The 19,606-nt window shown below is 43.9% G+C and overlaps 11 non-coding genes across 11 annotated transcripts; all 11 read left to right on the plus strand.

Annotated features, from left to right (window-relative positions):
- Positions 1–11,798: 11,798 nt before the first annotated feature.
- Positions 11,799–11,872, plus strand: trnai-aau (transfer RNA isoleucine (anticodon AAU)). The gene has a single exon. It is a non-coding gene; the product is annotated as a tRNA-Ile (tRNA).
- A 93-nt stretch (positions 11,873–11,965) lies between these two features.
- Positions 11,966–12,038, plus strand: trnaf-gaa (transfer RNA phenylalanine (anticodon GAA)). Its single transcript has one exon. It is a non-coding gene; the product is annotated as a tRNA-Phe (tRNA).
- A 90-nt stretch (positions 12,039–12,128) lies between these two features.
- trnaq-uug (transfer RNA glutamine (anticodon UUG)) lies at positions 12,129–12,200 on the plus strand. The gene has a single exon. It is a non-coding gene; the product is annotated as a tRNA-Gln (tRNA).
- Positions 12,201–12,414: 214 nt separating this feature from the next.
- On the plus strand, positions 12,415–12,486 carry trnaq-cug (transfer RNA glutamine (anticodon CUG)). Its single transcript has one exon. It is a non-coding gene; the product is annotated as a tRNA-Gln (tRNA).
- Positions 12,487–12,677: 191 nt separating this feature from the next.
- trnaq-cug (transfer RNA glutamine (anticodon CUG)) lies at positions 12,678–12,749 on the plus strand. Its single transcript has one exon. It is a non-coding gene; the product is annotated as a tRNA-Gln (tRNA).
- A 2,557-nt stretch (positions 12,750–15,306) lies between these two features.
- trnai-aau (transfer RNA isoleucine (anticodon AAU)) lies at positions 15,307–15,380 on the plus strand. The gene has a single exon. It is a non-coding gene; the product is annotated as a tRNA-Ile (tRNA).
- Positions 15,381–15,547: 167 nt separating this feature from the next.
- On the plus strand, positions 15,548–15,619 carry trnaq-uug (transfer RNA glutamine (anticodon UUG)). Its single transcript has one exon. It is a non-coding gene; the product is annotated as a tRNA-Gln (tRNA).
- Positions 15,620–17,162: 1,543 nt separating this feature from the next.
- trnap-agg (transfer RNA proline (anticodon AGG)) lies at positions 17,163–17,234 on the plus strand. Its single transcript has one exon. It is a non-coding gene; the product is annotated as a tRNA-Pro (tRNA).
- Positions 17,235–17,322: 88 nt separating this feature from the next.
- Positions 17,323–17,396, plus strand: trnai-aau (transfer RNA isoleucine (anticodon AAU)). Its single transcript has one exon. It is a non-coding gene; the product is annotated as a tRNA-Ile (tRNA).
- Positions 17,397–17,928: 532 nt separating this feature from the next.
- Positions 17,929–18,000, plus strand: trnaq-uug (transfer RNA glutamine (anticodon UUG)). The gene has a single exon. It is a non-coding gene; the product is annotated as a tRNA-Gln (tRNA).
- Positions 18,001–19,377: 1,377 nt separating this feature from the next.
- Positions 19,378–19,451, plus strand: trnai-aau (transfer RNA isoleucine (anticodon AAU)). Its single transcript has one exon. It is a non-coding gene; the product is annotated as a tRNA-Ile (tRNA).
- The last annotated feature ends 155 nt before the right edge of the window (positions 19,452–19,606 follow it).

Raw genomic sequence — 19,606 nt, forward strand, 5'->3', positions numbered from 1 at the left:
GCACCTTCAGGATCTCTGCCCTCTCTTACGTGGCTGCACTGTTTTGATCTGATGTTGGCTCAGACTTGGGCTTACCAGTGGCACGTTGAGAGGGGTTCCGATGCCGGCTTTCTGGGCTTGATGCTCCGGACAATGGGGATCGGCTATTTCTGGGTCGCCGGCTGGCTTCCCAGGTGGCTCCACCCCTTGGGTTGTTGGATGGGTGTTGCCGGTCCCAGAATCTTTCAGAGCGCCCGCTCTGGTGCTTCGGACGAGCACCATTGCGGTTGTGCTGCCCTCTGCTGGCTTGGAACTGTCTTGACTCTCTGTACAAAGGTCTGTGGTGTTGTGGGGCGTCCTCTAGAGTCAGCTCTGAATAGTGTTCGGAGACAGGGAAGATGGTGTGGTTTTTTACAGTCTTTTTGGACACAGTCTTTTGCTTGACATAAGCTTTGTGGGCCAAGTCTCGTAGCTGTTGGGCAGACATGGTCCGTGAACAGGCCAGGTGATGACTCACTGTGGGATGCAGATTTGGGAGAAACAGAGTTCTGAAGTTGAAATCCTCTTCCATACCTGGCTCGTTCCGTGCTCCGAAGTAGGCTTGTCGGAATCGGCCGTAGTAGGTCTGTGGGGTTTCAAGTCTTGTCTGCTTGAGGTCCATGGCGATGATGAGCCCTTGGTCTGATTCTGGATCAGAGAATGCTCGGATCAAAGCTTGTCGCAGCTGCTGGTAGTCAGTTCTGACAGTCTTTGTTTGACGGTCTAGGAAGCTGCGCACGTCACGGCTAGACGTAATTCTTAGCAGGTACAAATTGTCCCAAGCTGTCAAGTTGGCAACAGTTTGCAAGTGAAAGTCAATGTCCTGTAGATAAGAGTGAATGTCATCACCTCCTGCAGGGTCTGGATTAAACGTAGGGATTTTTCTGGCCAGCTTGTCGAGTTCTTTTGGGGCCATGCCATGGTTAGCGGCAGGGGTTGTCTGGATTAGGTGTAAGAGTTCGATCTTGTCTCTTGAATTTGAATTTAATTGAATTTATTTATTTATTTGATCAGGGACAATGCACAAAAAAACATTAATCTAAGAAAGAAGAGATGTCATGTGCCAGGTTCTAGCAAAAATGCTAATTTCCGCCTGCAGTCCCTGGACAGGTTGATGATATACTTACAAAATTTAAAAAATATGTACAGAATTATAATACACAGAAGCATCACTTCACTCACATCATAACACTCTCTACTACAGGAATCTATAACTTATTCATTCACAGATTACATCATTCGTATCGCAGTCATTCAGTGCGTACAGGTTTGCTTTGTTAATAACCACTGTTTGGTCAGGCGTGTAAATATGCTATAGTTAGTGCAAGAGATAATTTCATTTGGAAGAGTATTCCAAAGGCTCACTGCTTTATAAGAGAACGATTGTTGACCATATGTGGTTCTGCATCTTGGAACGCTGCACTCTCCTCTAACTGTCGACCGTGTGGTTCTAAAATTTCTCTCCGAATTTAGTGTCACAAATTTTCTTAAGGGAGGAGCAGCGATGTTATGAATAATTTTAAATAGAGAAGAAATTTGATTATATTTAATAAGGTTTTCAAAATTTAAAATGTTATATTTACTTAATACTTTACAATGATGGTAGTAGCGAGACTTTTTATCATGAATTTTTATAGCCCTTTTGTATAATGATTCAAGAAACTTTAGCGATGTTTTACACGCCTGAGACCAACTAGACATGCAATACAAAAGATGTGAAACAATCATAGTATTAAGGAATGTGTTTGGGGCTTCCGTAGTTATTGAATTTCTAATATGTTTATAGTTCATCAAATTAAATTTTAATTTATTACTGAGTTTTTTTATGTGACTTTTAAAACCAAGCTTTGAGTCAAGTACTAAACCTAAATATTTTGTTTCATTTACATTTTTAATTTTTTGTCCATTTACTTGAATTTCTTGACTTTGTTGTATTTTACGTTTATTTGAAAAAAACATTGAGACTGTTTTATCAACGTTTAAGGTCAGGCAGGACGTCTGCAACCATTCTGCAACTTTCTGCATTTCTTTTGATAATTTTTCAGCAACCTCCAGCTCGTTTTCCCCAAAAGTGAAGATCACCGTATCATCAGCGTACATAATTACATCAACGTCAGAACACACTCTGGGGAGGTCATTTATATAGATGCTAAAAAGCAAGGGTCCCAAAATAGACCCTTGCGGCACTCCCATCGAAGTAGCTCTAAAAGCAGATTGGATATTATTCACTCGTACACACTGATGTCGGTCGCTCAAATATGATCTTATCCACTTTTGGGTGTGCTCAGAGAGATTGTATTGACGCAACCTACTATAAAGTATCTGGTGATTGACAGTATCAAAAGCTTTACGCAGATCAAGGAAGACTGCTCCCACCACCCTTCCCTGATCCACATATGCCCTGATAGTTTCTAGGAGGTAGCAACAAGCAGAATCTGTTGAGTATTTCCGTCTGAAGCCAAACTGCATTGGGTTTAAAAAAGCTTGTGAGTCAAAGTGGATAGTAAGTTGCTCCGCCACAGTCTTCTCGAGCACTTTTGACGCAGCTGGAAGGATGCTTATGGGACGATAATTGTTCATGTCTTGTTTGTTTCCGGATTTAAATATAGGGGTGACAATCGCCGGTTTTAGGGCTGCTGGAAAGATGCCCTCACTAATCGATTGATTGATCATTGTTGTTAATGGCTCAGAGAAAATGTCCTTATATTGTTTCAAAAAAGAAGTGTCAAGTTCATAAATATCTTTTGCTTTGCTGCTGTTCAGCACAGTAATTATTTTTTCAACTTTAGTGTTTGTTATTAAGCTAAGATTAAAATTAGGTGTATCACTGATTATGAGAGGAGGATAAGCAATTTGAGAATTGTTAGCCAGTTTTTGGACAATTGTTAAAAAATATTCATTAAAATTTGATGCAATTGCAAAAGAGTCGTCGATCACTTTTCCATTAATATTGAGATGAATATTCTCACATTTTGACTTTTCTTTTCCAATCAATTTATCAATAGTTTTCCATATTATTCTACTATTACCTTGTGCATTTCTGATGATTTCAAGGAAAAAACTGGCTTTGGCCTTTCTAAGCTCAGCTGTAACTTTATTTCTTTGACTTGTAAAGGCAAATCGATCCGTTGTTAGTCCTGATTTTAGAAATGTTTTTAGCGCCACATCTCGCTTTTTCATCATATCCCAAATAGTTTTGTTAAACCATGGCAAATTTTGTTTTGCATGTCGATTTCTTTGCCTATTTTTTGTATATTTGGTTAAGATGTCATTTACAGCCACCATAAGATCATGACAGCCCTGTTCACAAGATTTTTTCTCCAGGATATCTGTCCACTTTGTTTGTTTTAACTCTTTTTCAACCAGTTTTAAATCTTTCTTTGGGATGAATGTGATAGACATTTTATTATTTATTAGATTTTCTTTCTTGCACCTTGTTTTTATCAATTTTCTAGCTACTAAGGTTAAATTATGATCAGACATGCCTGTGATTAAATTATAAGTTTTAATTATTCTCTCAGGTTTATTTGTTAATATTAGATCTATTAAGGTTTGAGAGTGTCTTGTTATACGAGTTGGTTTACTTAATAGTTGAATCATTTGGAAAGGTTTTGTTATTTCCTTAAGTTTGTTTTTACATGATTTCTCAAACCAATTTAAATTAAAATCACCTAAAAGAATGACCTCTTTTCCATCACATTGTTTAAGTAAATTACCAAGAGAAATAAAGAAATCATTAGTAGCTTTAGGAGGTCTATAAATTGCTAATACACAGAAATTCATTTCAGGAGATAAAGTGATAGTAATCCCCACACACTCAAAGTTACAATCGCTGATGTCCAGTTGTTTACTTTGGATGTGATCTTTTACATAAATCAGCACACCACCGCCTTTTCCCTTTTTTCTGTCACGTCTATACAAGGTGTATCCCGACACCTTCACTATAGACGAGGGGGTATTAGGGGTTAACCAAGTTTCCGTTAAGCAAAGATAATCAAGATTTGAATCCAATAACAAATGTTCAATCTGCTCAGTCTTTGAAACAATGCTGCGGATGTTTAAATGTCCTCCAAAAATGCCCTTCGGCTTTGTTTTCGGGTTCCAAAGCACGCTCGCGTGATTCACAGTCTGAAACAGTTTCATTTGCTGCTGTTTAAGTGTGGCGGCAGTATTTAAGATTACTGCTGGTTCAGCGTGGATCACTGATGTTAATATTTTCTCAGGAATGAAATTAGGAGCAGAGTTTATCAGTTGGTTACCTCGTTTTCCCACGCCGGATACTTGGAGATGGGTCAGCGGTGCTTCCAGGCCATGAATAGGAACAGCTGATTGTAGAACATCCACACGATCTTGATATTAAAAATCTTTAGCTTGAAATTGGAGTCTTTTTGAAAAGGTGAGATGAGATCACCGTAAGATGTGATGCTGTGTGTTCCCTGCTCACTTCCTTTTCCAACGTGATGTTCAGGAGGAGTTACCGGCCCACCCCCTTTTCGACCAGGTTGCCCAGGAATGTTGTCATTGGGGCAGGTGTGACGATCAATGGGTGGTTAGGACCGGGTTTGTGTGGCTGTCTGCGGGTGCAGATAGCCAAAACAGCATTTTCTGGTACCTTGGGATAGTGGTACCTGATATGAGGAAGTGTGCTGTCTCTTTCAGGGTGTGCAGCTGTCAGCTGTGGAGCTTGGGTGATGCTGTCACCTTGTGATGTGACAGTTAGCTCTGTGGTCTTTGGCTGACGAGCAGTGTTCGTGGTGCTTGGCTCAGTCCGTTGGTAGTCAGACCGGGCGTTGGTTTCAGTTCTTATGCTTAGACATAAGATGTGTGGTTTGTCTTTCTTGCGAGTTTTCTGTAAAGAAGCTCTTTCAGCACCTTCAGGATCTCTGCCCTCTCTTACGTGGCTGCACTGTTTTGTCTGATGTGGGCTCAGACTTGGGCTTACCAGTGGCACGTTGAGAGGGGTTCCGATGCCGGCTTTCTGGGCTTGACGCTCCGGACAATGGGGATCGGCTATTTCTGGGTCGCCGGCTGGCTTCCCAGGTGGCTCCACCCCTTGGGTTGTTGGATGGGTGTTGCCGGTCCCAGAATCTTTCAGAGCGCCCGCTCTGGTGCTTCGGGCGAGCACCATTGCGGTTGTGCTGCCCTCTGCTGGCTTGGAACTGTCTTGACTCTCTGTACAAAGGTCTGTGGTGTTGTGGGGCGTCCTCTAGAGTCAGCTCTGAATAGTGTTCGGAGACAGGGAAGATGGTGTGGTTTTTTACAGTCTTTTTGGACACAGTCTTTTGCTTGACATAAGCTTTGTGGGCCAAGTCTCGTAGCTGTTGGGCAGACATGGTCCGTGAACAGGCCAGGTGATGACTCACTGTGGGATGCAGATTTGGGAGAAACAGAGTTCTGAAGTTGAAATCCTCTTCCATACATGTCTCGTTCCGTGCTCCGAAGTAGGCTTGTCGGAATCGGCCGTAGTAGGTCTGTGGGGTTTCAAGTCTTGTCTGCTTGAGGTCCAAGGCGATGATGAGCCCTTGGTCTGATTCTGGATCAGAGAATGCTCGGATCAAAGCTTGTCGCAGCTGCTGGTAGTCAGTTTTGACAGTCTTTGTTTGACGGTCTAGGAAGCTGCGCACGTCACGGCTAGACGTAATTCTTAGCAGGTACAAATTGTCCCAAGCTGTCAAGTCGGCAACAGTTTGAAAGTGAAAGTCAATGTCCTGTAGATAAGAGTGAATGTCATCACCTCCTGCAGGGTCTGGATTAAACGTAGGGATGTTTCTGGCCAGCTTGTCGAGTTCTTTTGGGGCCATGCCATGGTTAGCGGCAGGGGTTGTCTGGAAGCTGGCTGGTGACATCTTGAGCAATGGGCTTTTAACCCCCCTTTCAGCTCTGAGTTTGTGGCTGAAAGGTACGGGCCGGGTGGTTAGGGGAAACTTTGTGGTGTGCGTTTCCCCTTCCCGTTCATTCTGCAGTCTATGAGAGTGTTTCAGCTCTCTGTGAACAATGTCAAGTTCGTTTTTTTTAGATCGTGTCTCTTCTGAGTAAGCTTGTGGATTTCAACTCGGGCTGCGTGCAAGTGGTTTTTGCAGGCCTTGGCTTTAGCGTCTCTTTCTTTTAGTTCAGTCTCTGCTCTTACAAGGAGAGCTTCACCTTGTCGGAGTTTCTCGTTGAGTTCCTCTCTGGCGTTTCTCTCCGCTTGCTTTCTTTGGTCTGTGTCGAGACGAAGATCTTGCAGGGCATTTTGAAGTCTTTCTACTTGTTTCTGTAGCTCTGGATCTGTGTCGTCCTCTTTCTCGCGCTGGTTCTGGGTCTCGAGGAGGAGCTGATCAAGGCGACTCTGGGTTCGGGCCTGGTCCTTCCGGGCCTCCTCCGCTTGAAGCGGAAGCGCTGCTGCTTACTGCTCCAGGTCGATGTTGCTCCGTTCGCTGAGCCTTGCCTGGGCGACGAGGTTGTGTGCGATGCCTCCGACGATTCTGGCCCAGTCTTTGTAGATGTAGCTCTGGGTCGGATCGTGGGCCATCAGCTTGTCCACGTCGGCGTCCTTAGGCAGGAAGGAGGTCGTCATGGCTCTCGACCATGACTGTAGGACAGGAACATACTGGCTCACTGTGGGCGAGAGGAACACAACATACACAAACAACGAGACCAATGCAAGTCCGTTCTAAGCTTAACAAGCTATACTCATACGGGCTATGCCGTTCATGAGAATTTTGGGGCTAACTGATGTAAACAGTTAGCGAAGCCAATTGATTTGGGTCGACGAAGGACCCGAACTAGAGATTTGACAGGCAGTAGCCTAGCGGGTCACGTGATGACACCGGCTGCGTAATTGTCACTCTATTCTATTATTTAGCTTCCTTGGTGGCTCTCACAGGTTACTGTCTCTAAGTGAAATGAAAGAAAAAAATCACAACAGAACACAAAGATAGAAGAGATCAGAGTGAAAGGAAACAATGAAAATGAATAGGTCTGAAATGAACTGGAATAAATACTAACACTGGAAGTGTTAGGGAGAATAAGGAGGCCTAAGCCTACTACCGCTGATAGGGTTTAAGATAGGGCCTACGGGTGAGAGGGGTTGTCGGGATAGCAACCTAAGAAGGTGTGGCTTGGAGAAGAGATGGGCCAAACACTTAAAATATCCGGGAGATATCTAGTATTTTGTGGCTCATAGTAGGTGGAATGGGTTTTATTAAATTTAGTTTACCTGCGGTGAATTGAGTCCACTCCGGTGAGAACCAGTGGCATGGTCAACCTCCCTGGCACTTCCCAAACACTGAACCGCGGTGTCCTCGGCCCTCCATTACTCTGTGTCGCGTTGCGCCCTCCCAAACAGCCTTTGTGACTTTAAACACAACTCGGCAACGCCAAGATGTCAATCGCCAGACAACACTACAAAATTGGGCTGTTCCCCAGAACCCTCCCGGAGGAGTGGCCTCTTTTTAGGCCCCGGTTTAGGTACTGGTCCCAGAAATTGTCTTTTGTGTCGGCTGGACTGGTTGACTACCTTTGGAGTGCCAAATTGCTGATGTCAGCACTGCGGGCCGCAACGACGGACAGAGATAAAAGAAACCGAGATTCACACACAGCCAGTGTTGGTAACGCTGGTCGGACAACCTTGCTGGCCGGAACACCACCAGAGATGACTTCAAATCACCAAGGGAGTACTACAATAGATACACAAAAGGATGAACAAGGGAAGCTTAAAGTGAATTAAGGCTTGTTTGTTTAAACCAAATTGAGTAATTATTTATGTGGCAATAAGAGTCGAAGGTTTTACTAAATAATAATAAAAAGAGGTAATTATGATAATGTTGGTAATTATCAAAATAACCTAACCCAAAAGAGAGGAAAAATAATAAAAATCAAAATATGAAGAGACAGGATTGAAACACGGTAGAAGAAGCAGGCCGCAGTAGTGGGTTTCACCACGAGGGGGGCGTACTCCTTCTCCGTGCTTTGCCTGGGTAAACAGAACACTTGATTCAAATTCAAAATTCAAAACTTGTTTAAATTTAAAACTTAAAACAAGCAGGAAAGAATTAAAAGGGAAATCAGAATGATATCCTATAATAGCTAATAACACGGTAAAGTATCATTAATAACTATAAAATAATCAAAAAGGGGAAGATGAGATAGATGCACAATTCAAAACAGAGTGAAAGGAGGAAAAACGTGATGCCGACTTAGGGGGAAAGGCCACAGGGTGGCGCTGTTTCCTCCACATGGATATCAGTGACTGACAGGCAAACACGATGTAAATTTAAACTGGTTTAAAACCAAATTAAAATAAGCGTGAAAGGAGATTGAGAAATCAGGATAAAATTTTATAATAATTAACAACAACAGTAAAGTATCGTCAATAACTATAAAATAGTCAAAAGAGAAAAGTAGACATAGGCAATTCAAACAGAATTGGACAGAGAGACAAGGAGAGTTGAGTGAGCCGACTTGGGCTCTCTCTGGCTGTGCTGGGATTTAGTTTAAGTTTTAATTCAAATCTTGTCTTGAACCAAACTCAAAGTAAATGTACCAGTCAAAAGCAGAAAAATTTGTCTAACAAAAAATAATATTCGCACGAGCAAAGGTCTAAATGCAAATAATTATTGAGAATTTAGACAGGGAAATGAATTCCCTTAATTCACAGGGAAATGAATTCAGCAGTAAAGAGAGCATTATCTGAAACGGCCACAAGATGGCGTAATTGCGCTCATGCAGGCTGAAGTCAGAAGGCGGGGCGTAATTCGAGACTCCTAAACACTTAAAGGACGCCCTCTGGTGTTTAGCAAGCGGAATTACAACCGACTTTAATGTGATTCAAACTAAGAGCTTTCAACTCGCGTCGTGCGCTGATTTCCTGCAATAAATCACAAATAAACAAGCAGATCTCTGCGGATCTTTCGGTGCTGTACAGCACAAGAGCGTGAAACAGGATTTTTTCGCTGTGAAAACACGCAGATGTGAAACAACAGGAATTTCCGTCTGTTGTTACTCACATAAACATTTTTATGTATTAGATTTATATTTAAATGTATCAGATCTTTAATTGGGTAGCTAAACGAATTTTGACCAGGAGTTTACCGTTTTTGTTGAATATCACTGGGTTAACCACGACTTCAATAACGACATTATGTAAGGCCTTTTACCACTGAAGAGAGGAAACTCGCTCTCGATCAGATTTACGTCTTGCTCTGATAAAGAGATTCTCGTCTTAATCAGGCGTTTAAATAATATTAACATGTACCAGCTACAAAGAGTTTGCTTCGTCTTTACAGGGACAGGTATAATATTATGAAATGCAGTTTAATTTAGCAATTAACAGTGTTCACATGTTAGACATATTTCACAGAGTCGATTTGCTTAACTGAGATCGGCTTCGTGCCGATCAGTTCTTCAGTGGGTTCGCGTTGCGCGACTTTCACTGGAGCGCGCATAAAAAAAAAAAAAAATTAATACACAATATACTCATAGATTGAAACTGAATTTGCTCATAAAACAAAGTTTGAAATGCCTCGCGATCTCCACCAAACTGTAGCGACAATGAGTCTTACATTAAATTAGTTCAAATTATATATAGGGAATTTAATAATTAATCATGAATGATTAATATATTGCACATTACAGTTAAATTATCGAAGCTGAAAATAGATCGATTGTAAATATGAATGATCACCATAATGGGTTATGGTTCGTCATTAATATATCAATAGTCTTATTACAGATCGATTATATGAGATAACCTTAAATGGAATTAATTTAGTTATCGAACAATCTGTTTGTCCAGCAAACGGCCGTAATATTAACTTATCAATTTTCAACAAAAATTATCTCTTTCTTATAATTCCAAAAAAGCTATTTTCTGGCCATGAAAAATCACCTTCTTGTTATTATAAAATTTAGGTTACTGAAATAGTAACGAATTGTAAAGCTTTGTAGCTAAAGGGTCGAACACTTCATTGACTTTGTAAAAATGAGCACTTTAGATAATTAGCAATCAAGAATATAATGGTTTTAATAAAAAGAAACTACGATCTAGCAAGAGGGAGAGTTACAGAAGATGATCCTGTTAGGTAGTCTTTCGTTAGAAATACACTTAAGATTTGAAGTTACAGACCAGTCTCCAATTACATCTATAGAATAAGACAAAACTAATTAGATATGCATGCATACAGGAAGGTTAGATACAATTCTGTGTTATATACATTAAGGACGTTCCTATCCTAAGTTGCACACAAAGGACGTTTGTGTGCGGGTATGTGTGGTGTGTGTGTGTGTATCCTTAGGGCATATTGTCCATCCGTGGTGTGCACCACGTGAGGGTTTCGAGAACAACGGGGACCTGTTTCTTGATTGCGCAATGCGTCATAAATGGAGTTAATCAATGACCTGCTGGCAGACATTGGGCCACCATTTCACATGATTCAAGGTTTTGTGAATTAAACATATATGTGTTCATATTTGTTCAGTAGTGAAAGAAAAACAGGATTCGGTCAGTCGCTACACAGAGGAATGGCACTTCTCAGGTGTCAATCTACATCCACTCTTTGAGTGAACATCCTCAAAGGAAAAAAGATAATTTAAAGGTGTATGTAAAAGGTTTTATTTCATTTTTTATCGTAATCACTGACTAAAGCTCATTCTTGTCATCTCACACTTCCCCCACTCCCCTTGGAATAAGTGGCTGTTGTAGTGTTTGGTCTGCTTCGCTTCACACTTGGCTGATCCCATCTTTTTTTCTTCTTGTATTTCTTCTAATGGTGCTTGGATGAAAAACAGGATGATTTTCACTGCTTCCTTCCATCTTTACATCATCATGTCATCTCTCTACTAATCATACATGCTTTGCAGTAAACCTTGTAATCGCAGTAGCTGTCCAGCAGAGCTGAGAAAGTCATGCAGTGAAAGTCTAAAACAATAAGATAATTTTGTTGTGTTATTTTACGCTCCAGCCACTGCAGGCTCGAGAGGCCCTGCTCCTGCCCCGGCTCGTGCTACTGCCCCTGCTCCTGCCCTTTATCCTGCTCCTCCAGCATCGTGGACCCCTGGCCAGGTGTCCCAGTCGCCTGCAGAGCTTCCTGTCCACTGGAAAGAGCAACTCCCATCTTTCCAGCAAGGCCTTCAACCCCTGTCCCTCTGCACCAGGACCATCCTCACTACAGCCACACACAGGACTGCAGCGCCCTGCCCAGCCTCCTCTGCAGTCTCCTCCTCTGCGCCCTGCCCAGCCTCCTCTGCAGTCTCCTCCTCTGCGCCCTGCCCAGCCTCCTCTGCAGTCTCCTCCTCTGCGCCCTGCCCAGCCTCCTCTGCAGTGTCCTCCTCTGCGCCCTGCTCAGCCTCCTCTGCAGTCTCCTCCACAGCCTTCTGTCCAGCCAAGTGCTGCCTCTGCTCCTGCAACATCAACTGTGTCCAGTGTTGCAGACCAGGCTCCTGTAAGTAAGCTTCTCATTATTCGTGTGCAGGTGCTGCAGCGTGATTTCCAATGACCACAAAAAAAGAGGCCGCATTTCCTCTGTGCTGGAAACTTTGCACTGGCTACCTTTTAATTGTAGATTTAATCAAAAAATTGAGCTTTAAGCCATGCAAGCTGAAATGTTTGCGGCCCGGCAGCAGCAAGGAGGATGTATTTTTCGGCTCGTTGGTATAGGGTTATTATTCTCGCTTAGGGTGCGAGAGGTCCCGTCTTCAAATCCCGGACGAGCCCATTATTCGGCTTTGTTTTTAATCTCTTCAGCCTGATTAGGGCAACCAGGATATTTCTGAGAAATTGGGGATAAAATCTGCCAGAGAGAGGCCGGTTAGCTCAGTTGGTTAGAGCGTGGTGCTAATAACGCCAAGGTCGCGGGTTCGATCCCCGTATGGGCCACACATTTTCTCTCTGGGACCTTCGCTCTGCTCTTCTCGAAGATTACGGTCGGTCTCCCAGACATTCCTGCTGGCTAAACCACACAAGTACCTGGCCGAAATAGCTCAGTTGGGAGAGCGTTAGACTGAAGATCTAAAGGTCCCTGGTTCAATCCCAGGTTTCGGCAGAGGGACCATGCCCGCCTCTTTTAGTCTACCTGATTCCACCTAGCCTCATCGCTATCTGCCTCTCAGACAGCCAGCTAGCAGGGTGTGTTGGTTCCATGGTGTAATGGTTAGCACTCTGGGCTTTGAATCCAGCGATCCAAGTTCAAATCTCGGTGGAACCTTTTTAGGTTCTTTGCGGAAGGGTGGGAAAAGAGAGAGAGGCTATGTTATATGCGCAACTGCTGACGTGGCAGTGAAATTGGCACTCTCAAACAGATTCGGAATTGGGGAAACATGGGCTTAAAAAGCAAAGGCTTCATTTGCTCCTTGCTATCGTGCTTCTGGACTCAATGACTTAAATCTCTGTTGCTCATGGGAAAAGTTGACACACCCCAAGGTTCCATGGTGTAATGGTTTGCACTCTGGGCTCTGAATCCAGCGATCCGAGTTCAAATCTCGGTGGGTCCTGCTTTTGCCAGGAATGTGTGCAGTACCTCGTTCGAAAAAACTTTTTCGGCAGCACTGAGCCGCAAGAGCTCATCTAGGTAGTGCCGCTTGAAGGGGGGCGTAAAATGGATGGACAGCACTCCTTGCTATCGTGCTTCTGGACTCAATGACTTAAATCTCTGTTGCTCATGGGAAAAGTTGACACATCCCAAGGTTCCATGGTGTAATGGTTAGCAATCTGGGCTCTGAATCCAGCGATCCGAGTTCAAATCTCGGTGGGACCTGCTTTTGCCAGGAATGTGTGCCGTACCTCGTTCGAAAAAACTTTTTCGGCAGCACTGAGCCGCAAGAGCTCATCTAGGTAGAGCCCCTTGAAGGGGGGCGTAAAAAGGATGGACAGCACTGGAGAATGCAGGCATCGATCCCACTACCTCTCGCTTGCGCCTACTGGTTCCTACCGATTGAGCCAAAGTAAGCCCAAAGTAAGCCCACGTGAGCCAATCGTGTTTTCTCTGCTGTGGCTTACTTTTGACCAATCGCGTTCTCTCCTGTGGCTTACTTTTGACCAATCGTGTTTCTCTTCTGTGCTTACTTTTGACCAATCGCCTTTCTCTCCTGTGGCTTACTTTTGACCAATCGCGTTTCTCTCCTGGCTCTGCTCAGGTGGCTTACTTTTGACCAATCGGCGACCGCTATTATTATCGTCATCTTTAATCTTCGCAACAGGTAAGTCTATTCTTCACGACTGTATAATCGATCATTATTTATTCATAAACAGTGTTTGTTTTTAGACAATTAAACATGCCAATAAAGCTAGCTAGCGTGTAATAGCACACGTTTTCTTCTGTACATGTGAACCTGCAACTTTACCATGATATACAGTAAAAAACATGTCACTACTGTCAAGATAATTAGCCGAACGCTAATTAAGCTATATCCTCCTTAAACCATTTTTTTGTTGTTGTTAATTTAGTATTTTTTTGTGTCATTCATTACATTATTTTGAGCACAAGAAGATTTTTACTAAAACCTTTAAAAAAAAAGTTTAATTCATATATGTTATACTATACTATGTTATACACCAGTATACATATTTATGTTATCTTTTTAAATACTATGTTATACATATTTAAAAAGACATGAATAGGCAAAAACAAGTGTTTTTTTGTTTCAACAAATGATTCTCAACTATGTTATAAAAGATATACCAAAACGATTTGATATACCATTTTAAGTTTTAGATCTGTTTGATGATCATATTATTATGAATTGTCATAAACGCCTTTATGTGATATTTGGTGTTTCTTAGTAATCTGTGCCACAAAAGCTAAACAAAACAAAACGATTTAAGCATGGCATGATACCAGCAAGATTGTACCAAGAAGTGTTATTTATTTTCTTATTAATAAGTTCATCACACTATTTACAATTTGTACACAAGGCAATTCAAAGTGATTCACAGTTGTATAAAAAACAATAATGCTTATGCTCATAATAATAATAATCATTAATTATTATAATATTATAATAATTAATTACATAAAAAACAAATGCTGTAGTAAAATATTTGCAGTTGGAATATGACAGCTATGTAACGTTCTGTTTATGCCTGTGTCCTTTCAGATTATGTATGCATACCCGGTTTTACGAAGAACCTCTGAGGGTCGATTCCTTATGGGGCCAACTGAGGAGGCCAATAGGAGGAAGATCGTGTTGGCAGGGAGGGCCAGGTGTAAGGAGGAGGTCCTGGCTGAGGCCACTGCCTTTGTGAGGCAGAATGGAGGGAATCCTGGAGACCAGTTCCTGGTTCTGGCTCACTGCAAGATCCAGTTTGGGAAACACCAGGGTCAGAGGTTCCTGTGGCTGCTGGAGAACTCACTGGGGTATGCCTGCTATCTGGTCAGCAGCATTTTGGGGGAGGAGGAGAGGGACAACCCGCTGTCGGACAACAAACACCTGTTACTTCCACTAAGAACAGGCCACTGCTGGCGACCAATGTGAAGGCCCTGTTGGCGCGGGGGAAGCATTTATTTGCTTCACAGCTGGCAAAAAAGATTTTGTCTCCAGCCAAACCCTGTAAGTGGGTAAGTTTTTTCTTTTTTCTCCAGCCACTGCAGGCTCGAGAGGCCCTGCTCCTGCCCCGGCTCGTGCTACTGCCCCTGCTCCTGCCCCTTATCCTGCTCCTCCAGCATTGTGGACCCCTGGCCAGGTGTACCAGTCGCCTGCAGAGCTTCCTGTCCACTGGAAAGAGCAACTCCCATCTTTCCAGCAAGGCCTTCAACCCCTGTCCCTCTGCACCAGGACCATCCTCACTACAGCCACCCACAGGACTGCAGCGCCCTGCCCAGCCTCCTCTGCAGTCTCCTCCTCTGCGCCCTGCCCAGCCTCCTCTGCAGTCTCCTCCTCTGCGCCCTGCCCAGCCTCCTCTGCAGTCTCCTCCTCTCTGCCCTGCTCAGCCTCCTCTGCAGTCTCCTCCACAGCCTTCTGTCCAGCCAAGTGCTGCCTCTGCTCCTGCAACATCAACTGGGTCCAGTGTTGCAGACCAGGCTCCTGTAAGTAAGCTTCTCATTATTCGTGTGCAGGTCCTGCAGCGTGATTTCCAATGACCACAAAAAAAGAGGCCGCATTTCCTCTGTGCTGGAAACTTTGCACTGGCTACCTTTTAATTGTTGATTTAATAAAAAAAATTGCGCTTTAAGCCATGGTAGCTGAAATGTTTGCGGCCCGACAGCAGCAGGGAGGATGTATGTTTCGGCTTGTTGGTCTGCTTTTAATCTCTTCAGCCTGATTAGGGCAACCAGGATATTTCTGAGCAATTGGGGATAAAATGTGCCAGAGAGAGGCCGGTTAGCTCAGTTGGTTATAGCGTGGTGCTAATAACGCCAAGGTCGCGGGTTTGATCCCCGTACGGGCCACTCATTTTCTCTCTGGGACCTTCGCTCTGCTCTTCTCGAAAATGACGGGCGGTCTCCCATACATCCATGCTGGCTAAACCGCACAAGTACCTGGCCAGAGGAACAACCACCGCCTCTTTTAGTCTACCTGATTCCACCTCTCAGACAGCCAGTTAGCAGGGTGTGTCGGTTCCATGGTGTAATGGTTAGCACTCTGGGCTTTGAATCCAGCGATCCGAGTTCAAATCTTGGTGGAACCTTTTTAGGATCTTTGCGGAAGGGAGGGGAAAAACAGAGGTGATGCGCAACTGCTGACGTGGCGGTGAAATTGGCACTCTCAAACCGAGTCGGAATTGGGGAAACATGGGCTTAAAAAGCAAAGGCTTCTTTTGCTCCTTGCTATCGCGCTTCTGGACTGAATGACTTAAATCTCTGCACCTCATGGGAAAAGTTGACACACGCCAAGGGTTCCATGGTGTAAGGGTTAGCACTCTGGGCTCTGAATCCAGTGATCCGAATTCAAATCTCGGTGGGACCTTCATTTGCCAGGCTAAACAGCACAAGTACCTGGCTGAAATAGCTCAGTTGGGAGAGTGTTAGACTGAAGATCTAAAGGTCCCTGGTTCAATCTTGGGTTTCGGCAGAGGAACCACCACCGCCTCCTTTAGGTTACCTGATTCCACCCAGCCTCATTGCTATCTGCCTCTCAGACAGACAGCTAGTAGGGTGTGTTGGTTCCATGGTGTAATGGTTAGCACTATGGGTTTGTTATCTTTTTAAATACTATGTTATACATATTTAAAAAGACATGAATAGGCAAAAACAAGTGTTTTTTTGTTTCAACAAATGATTCTCAACTATGTTATAAAAGATATACCAAAACGATTTGATATACCATTTTAAGTTTTAGATCTGTTTGATGATCATATTATTATGAATTGTCATAAACGCCTTTATGTTATATTTGGTGTTTCTTAGTAATCTCTGCCACAAAAGCTATTAATATTTCAAGCTATTTCTTATTAATAAGTTCATCACACTATTTAAAATTTGTACACAAGGCAATTCAAAGTAATTCACAGTTGTATAAAAAACAACAATGCTTATGCTCATAATAATAATAATCATTAATTATTATAATATTATAATAATTAATTACATAAAAAACAAATGCTGTAGTAAAATACTTTCAGTTGGAATATGACAGCTAAGTAACGTTCTGTTTATGCCCGTGTCCTTTCAGATTATGTATGCATACCCGGTTTTACGAAGAACCTCTGAGGGTCGACTCCTTATGGGGCCAACTGAGGAGGCCAATAGGAGGGAGATCGTGTTGGCAGGGAGGGCCAGGTGTAAGGAGGAGGTCCTGGCTGAGGCCACTGCTTTTGTGAGGCAGAAGGGAGGGAATCCTGGAGACCAGTTCCTGGTTCTGGCTCACTGCAAGATCCAGTTTGGGAAACACCAGGGTCAGAGGTTCCTGTGGCTGCTGGAGAACTCACTGGGGTATGCCTGCTATCTGGTCAGCAGCATTTTGGGGGAGGAGGAGAGGGACAACCCGCTGTCGGACAACAAACACCTGTTCCTCAGATACACCTCGCAGATCAGGGAGGTAGGCGAGGCTGTAGAGGTGTATCAGAAAAAAACAGGCCATGCTGCAGGAGGCCCAGAGGACAGGAGACTCTGGATGTCTGATGGTGGAGTTTGGGGATTTTAAGGGTAGGTCAATGAACGAGGTGTATGAGGACCCAAGCAAGGAGGCCCAAATGTTTCCGGCCCAGCAGCAGCAAGGAGGATGTTTGTTTCGGCTCGTTGGTCTAGGGGTATGATTCTCGCTTAGGGTGCGAGAGGTCCCGGGTTCAAATCCCGGACGAGCCCATTATTAGGCTTTGCTTTTAATCTCTTCAGCCTGATTAGGGCAACCAGGATATTTCTGAGAAATTGGGGATAAAATGTACCAGAGAGAGGCCGGTTAGCTCAGTTGGTTAGAGCATGGTGCTAATAACGCCAAGGTCGCGGGTTCGATCCCCGTACGGGCCACTCATTTTCTCTCTGGGACCTTCGCTCTGCTCTTCTCGAAAATGACGGGCGGTCTCCCAGAGATCCCTGCTGGCTAAACCATACAAGTACCTTGCCGAAACAGCTCAGTTGGGAGAGCGTTAGAGTGAAGATCTAAAGGTCCTGGTTCAATCCCGGGTTTCGGCAGAGGAACCATGTCTGCCTCTTTTAGTCTACCTGATTCCACCTAGCCTCATCGCTATCTGCCTCTCAAACAGCCAGCTATCAGAGTGTGTTGGTTCCAAGGTGTAATGGTTAGCACTCTGGGCATTGAATCCAGCAATCCGAGTTCAAATCTCGGTGGAACCTTTTTAGGTTCTTTGCGGAAGGGAGGGAAAAAACAGAGGTGATGAGCAACTGGTGACATGGCAGTGAAATTGACACTCTCAAACCTAGTCGGAATTGGGGAAACATGGGCTTAAAAAGCAAAGGCTTCATTTGCTCCTTGCTATCGTGCTTCAGGACTCAATGACTTAAATCTCTGCTGCTCATGGGAAAAGTTGACACACGCCAAGGTTCCATGGTGTAATGGTTAGCACTCTGGGCTTTGAATCCAGCGATCCGAGTTCAAATCTCGGTGGGACCTGCTTTTGCCAGGAATGTGTGCAGTGCCTCGTTCGAAAAAACTTTTTCGGCAGCACTGAGCCGCAAGAGCTCATCTAGGTAGTGCCCCTTGAAGGGGGGCGTAAAAAGGATGGACAGCACTGGAGAATGCAGGCATCGATCCCGCTACCTCTCGCATGCTAAGCAAGCGCTCTACCATTTGAGCTAATTCCCCTCGATGATGGAGAGAAGGTGTCCATCGCTCTCAAAGACAAAGACGAGGCGCGATCCCTAGCACGTGTGCAGGTGCTGCAACGTGATTTCCAATGACCACAAAAAAACAGGCCGAATTTCCTCTGTGTTGGCAACTTTGCACTGGCTACCTTTTAATTGTAGATTTAATGAAAAAATTGCGCTTTGAATCCAGCGATCCGAGTTCAAATCTCGGTGGAACCTTTTTAGGTTCTTTGCGGAAGGGAGGGAAAAAACAGAGGTGATGCGCAACTGCTGACTTGGTGGTGAAATTGGCACTCTCAAACCGAGTCGGAATTGGGGAAACATGGGCTAAAAAAGCAAAGGCTTCATTTGCTCCTTGCTATCGTGCTTCTGGACTCAATGACTTAAATCCTTGCTATCGTGCTTCTGGACTCAATGACTTAAATCTCTGCTGCTCATGGGAAAAGTTGACACACGCCAAGGTTCCATGGTGTAATGGTTAGCACTCTGGGCTCTGAATCTAGCGATCCGAGTTCAAATCTCGGTGGGAACTGCTTTTGCCAGGAATCTGTGCAGTACCTCGTTCGAAAAAACTTTTTCGGCAGCACTGAGCCGCAAGAGCTCATCTAGGTAGTGCCCCTTGAAGGGGGGCGTAAAAAGGATGGACAGCACTGGAGAATGCAGGCATCGATCCCACTACCTCTCGCTTGCGCCTACTGCTTCCTACCAATTGAGCCAAAGTAAGCCCACGTGAGCCAATTGTGTTTCTCTGCTGTGGCTTACTTTTGACCAATCACGTTCTCTCCTGTGGCTTACTTTTGACCAATCGTGTTTCTCTCCTGTGGCTTACTTTTGACCAATCGCCTTTCTCTCCTGTGGCTTACTTTTGACCAATCGCGTTTCTCTCCTGGCTCTGCTCCTGTGGCTTACTTTTGACCAATCGGCGACCGCTATTATTATCGTCATCTTTGCAATCTTTGCAACAGGTAAGTCTATTCTTCACGACTGTATAATCGATCATTATTTATTCATATTGTTAATTTAGTATTTTTTTGTGTCATTCATTACATTTTTTTGACCACAAGAAGATTTTTACTAAAACCTTTAAAAAAAAAAGTTTAATTCATATATGTTATACTATACTATGTTATACACCAGTATACATATATTTCTGAGAAATTGGGGATAAAGGGTGCCAGAGAGAGGCCGGTTAGCTCAGTTGGTTAGAGCGTGGTGCTAATAACGCCAAGGTTGCGGGTTCGATCCCCGTACGGGCCACTCATTTTCTCTCTGGGCCCTTCGCTCTGCTCTTCTCGAAAATGACGGGCGGTCTCCCAGACATCCCTGCTGGCTAAACCACACAAGTACCTGGTCGAAATAGCTCAGTTGGGAGAGCGTTAGACTGAAGATCTAAAGGTCCCTGCTTCTATCCT

Source organism: Siphateles boraxobius, unplaced genomic scaffold, assembly GCF_051911475.1.
Source record: "Siphateles boraxobius isolate OS27281-9 unplaced genomic scaffold, OSU_SipBor_1 269, whole genome shotgun sequence".
NCBI lineage: Eukaryota > Metazoa > Chordata > Actinopteri > Cypriniformes > Leuciscidae > Siphateles > Siphateles boraxobius.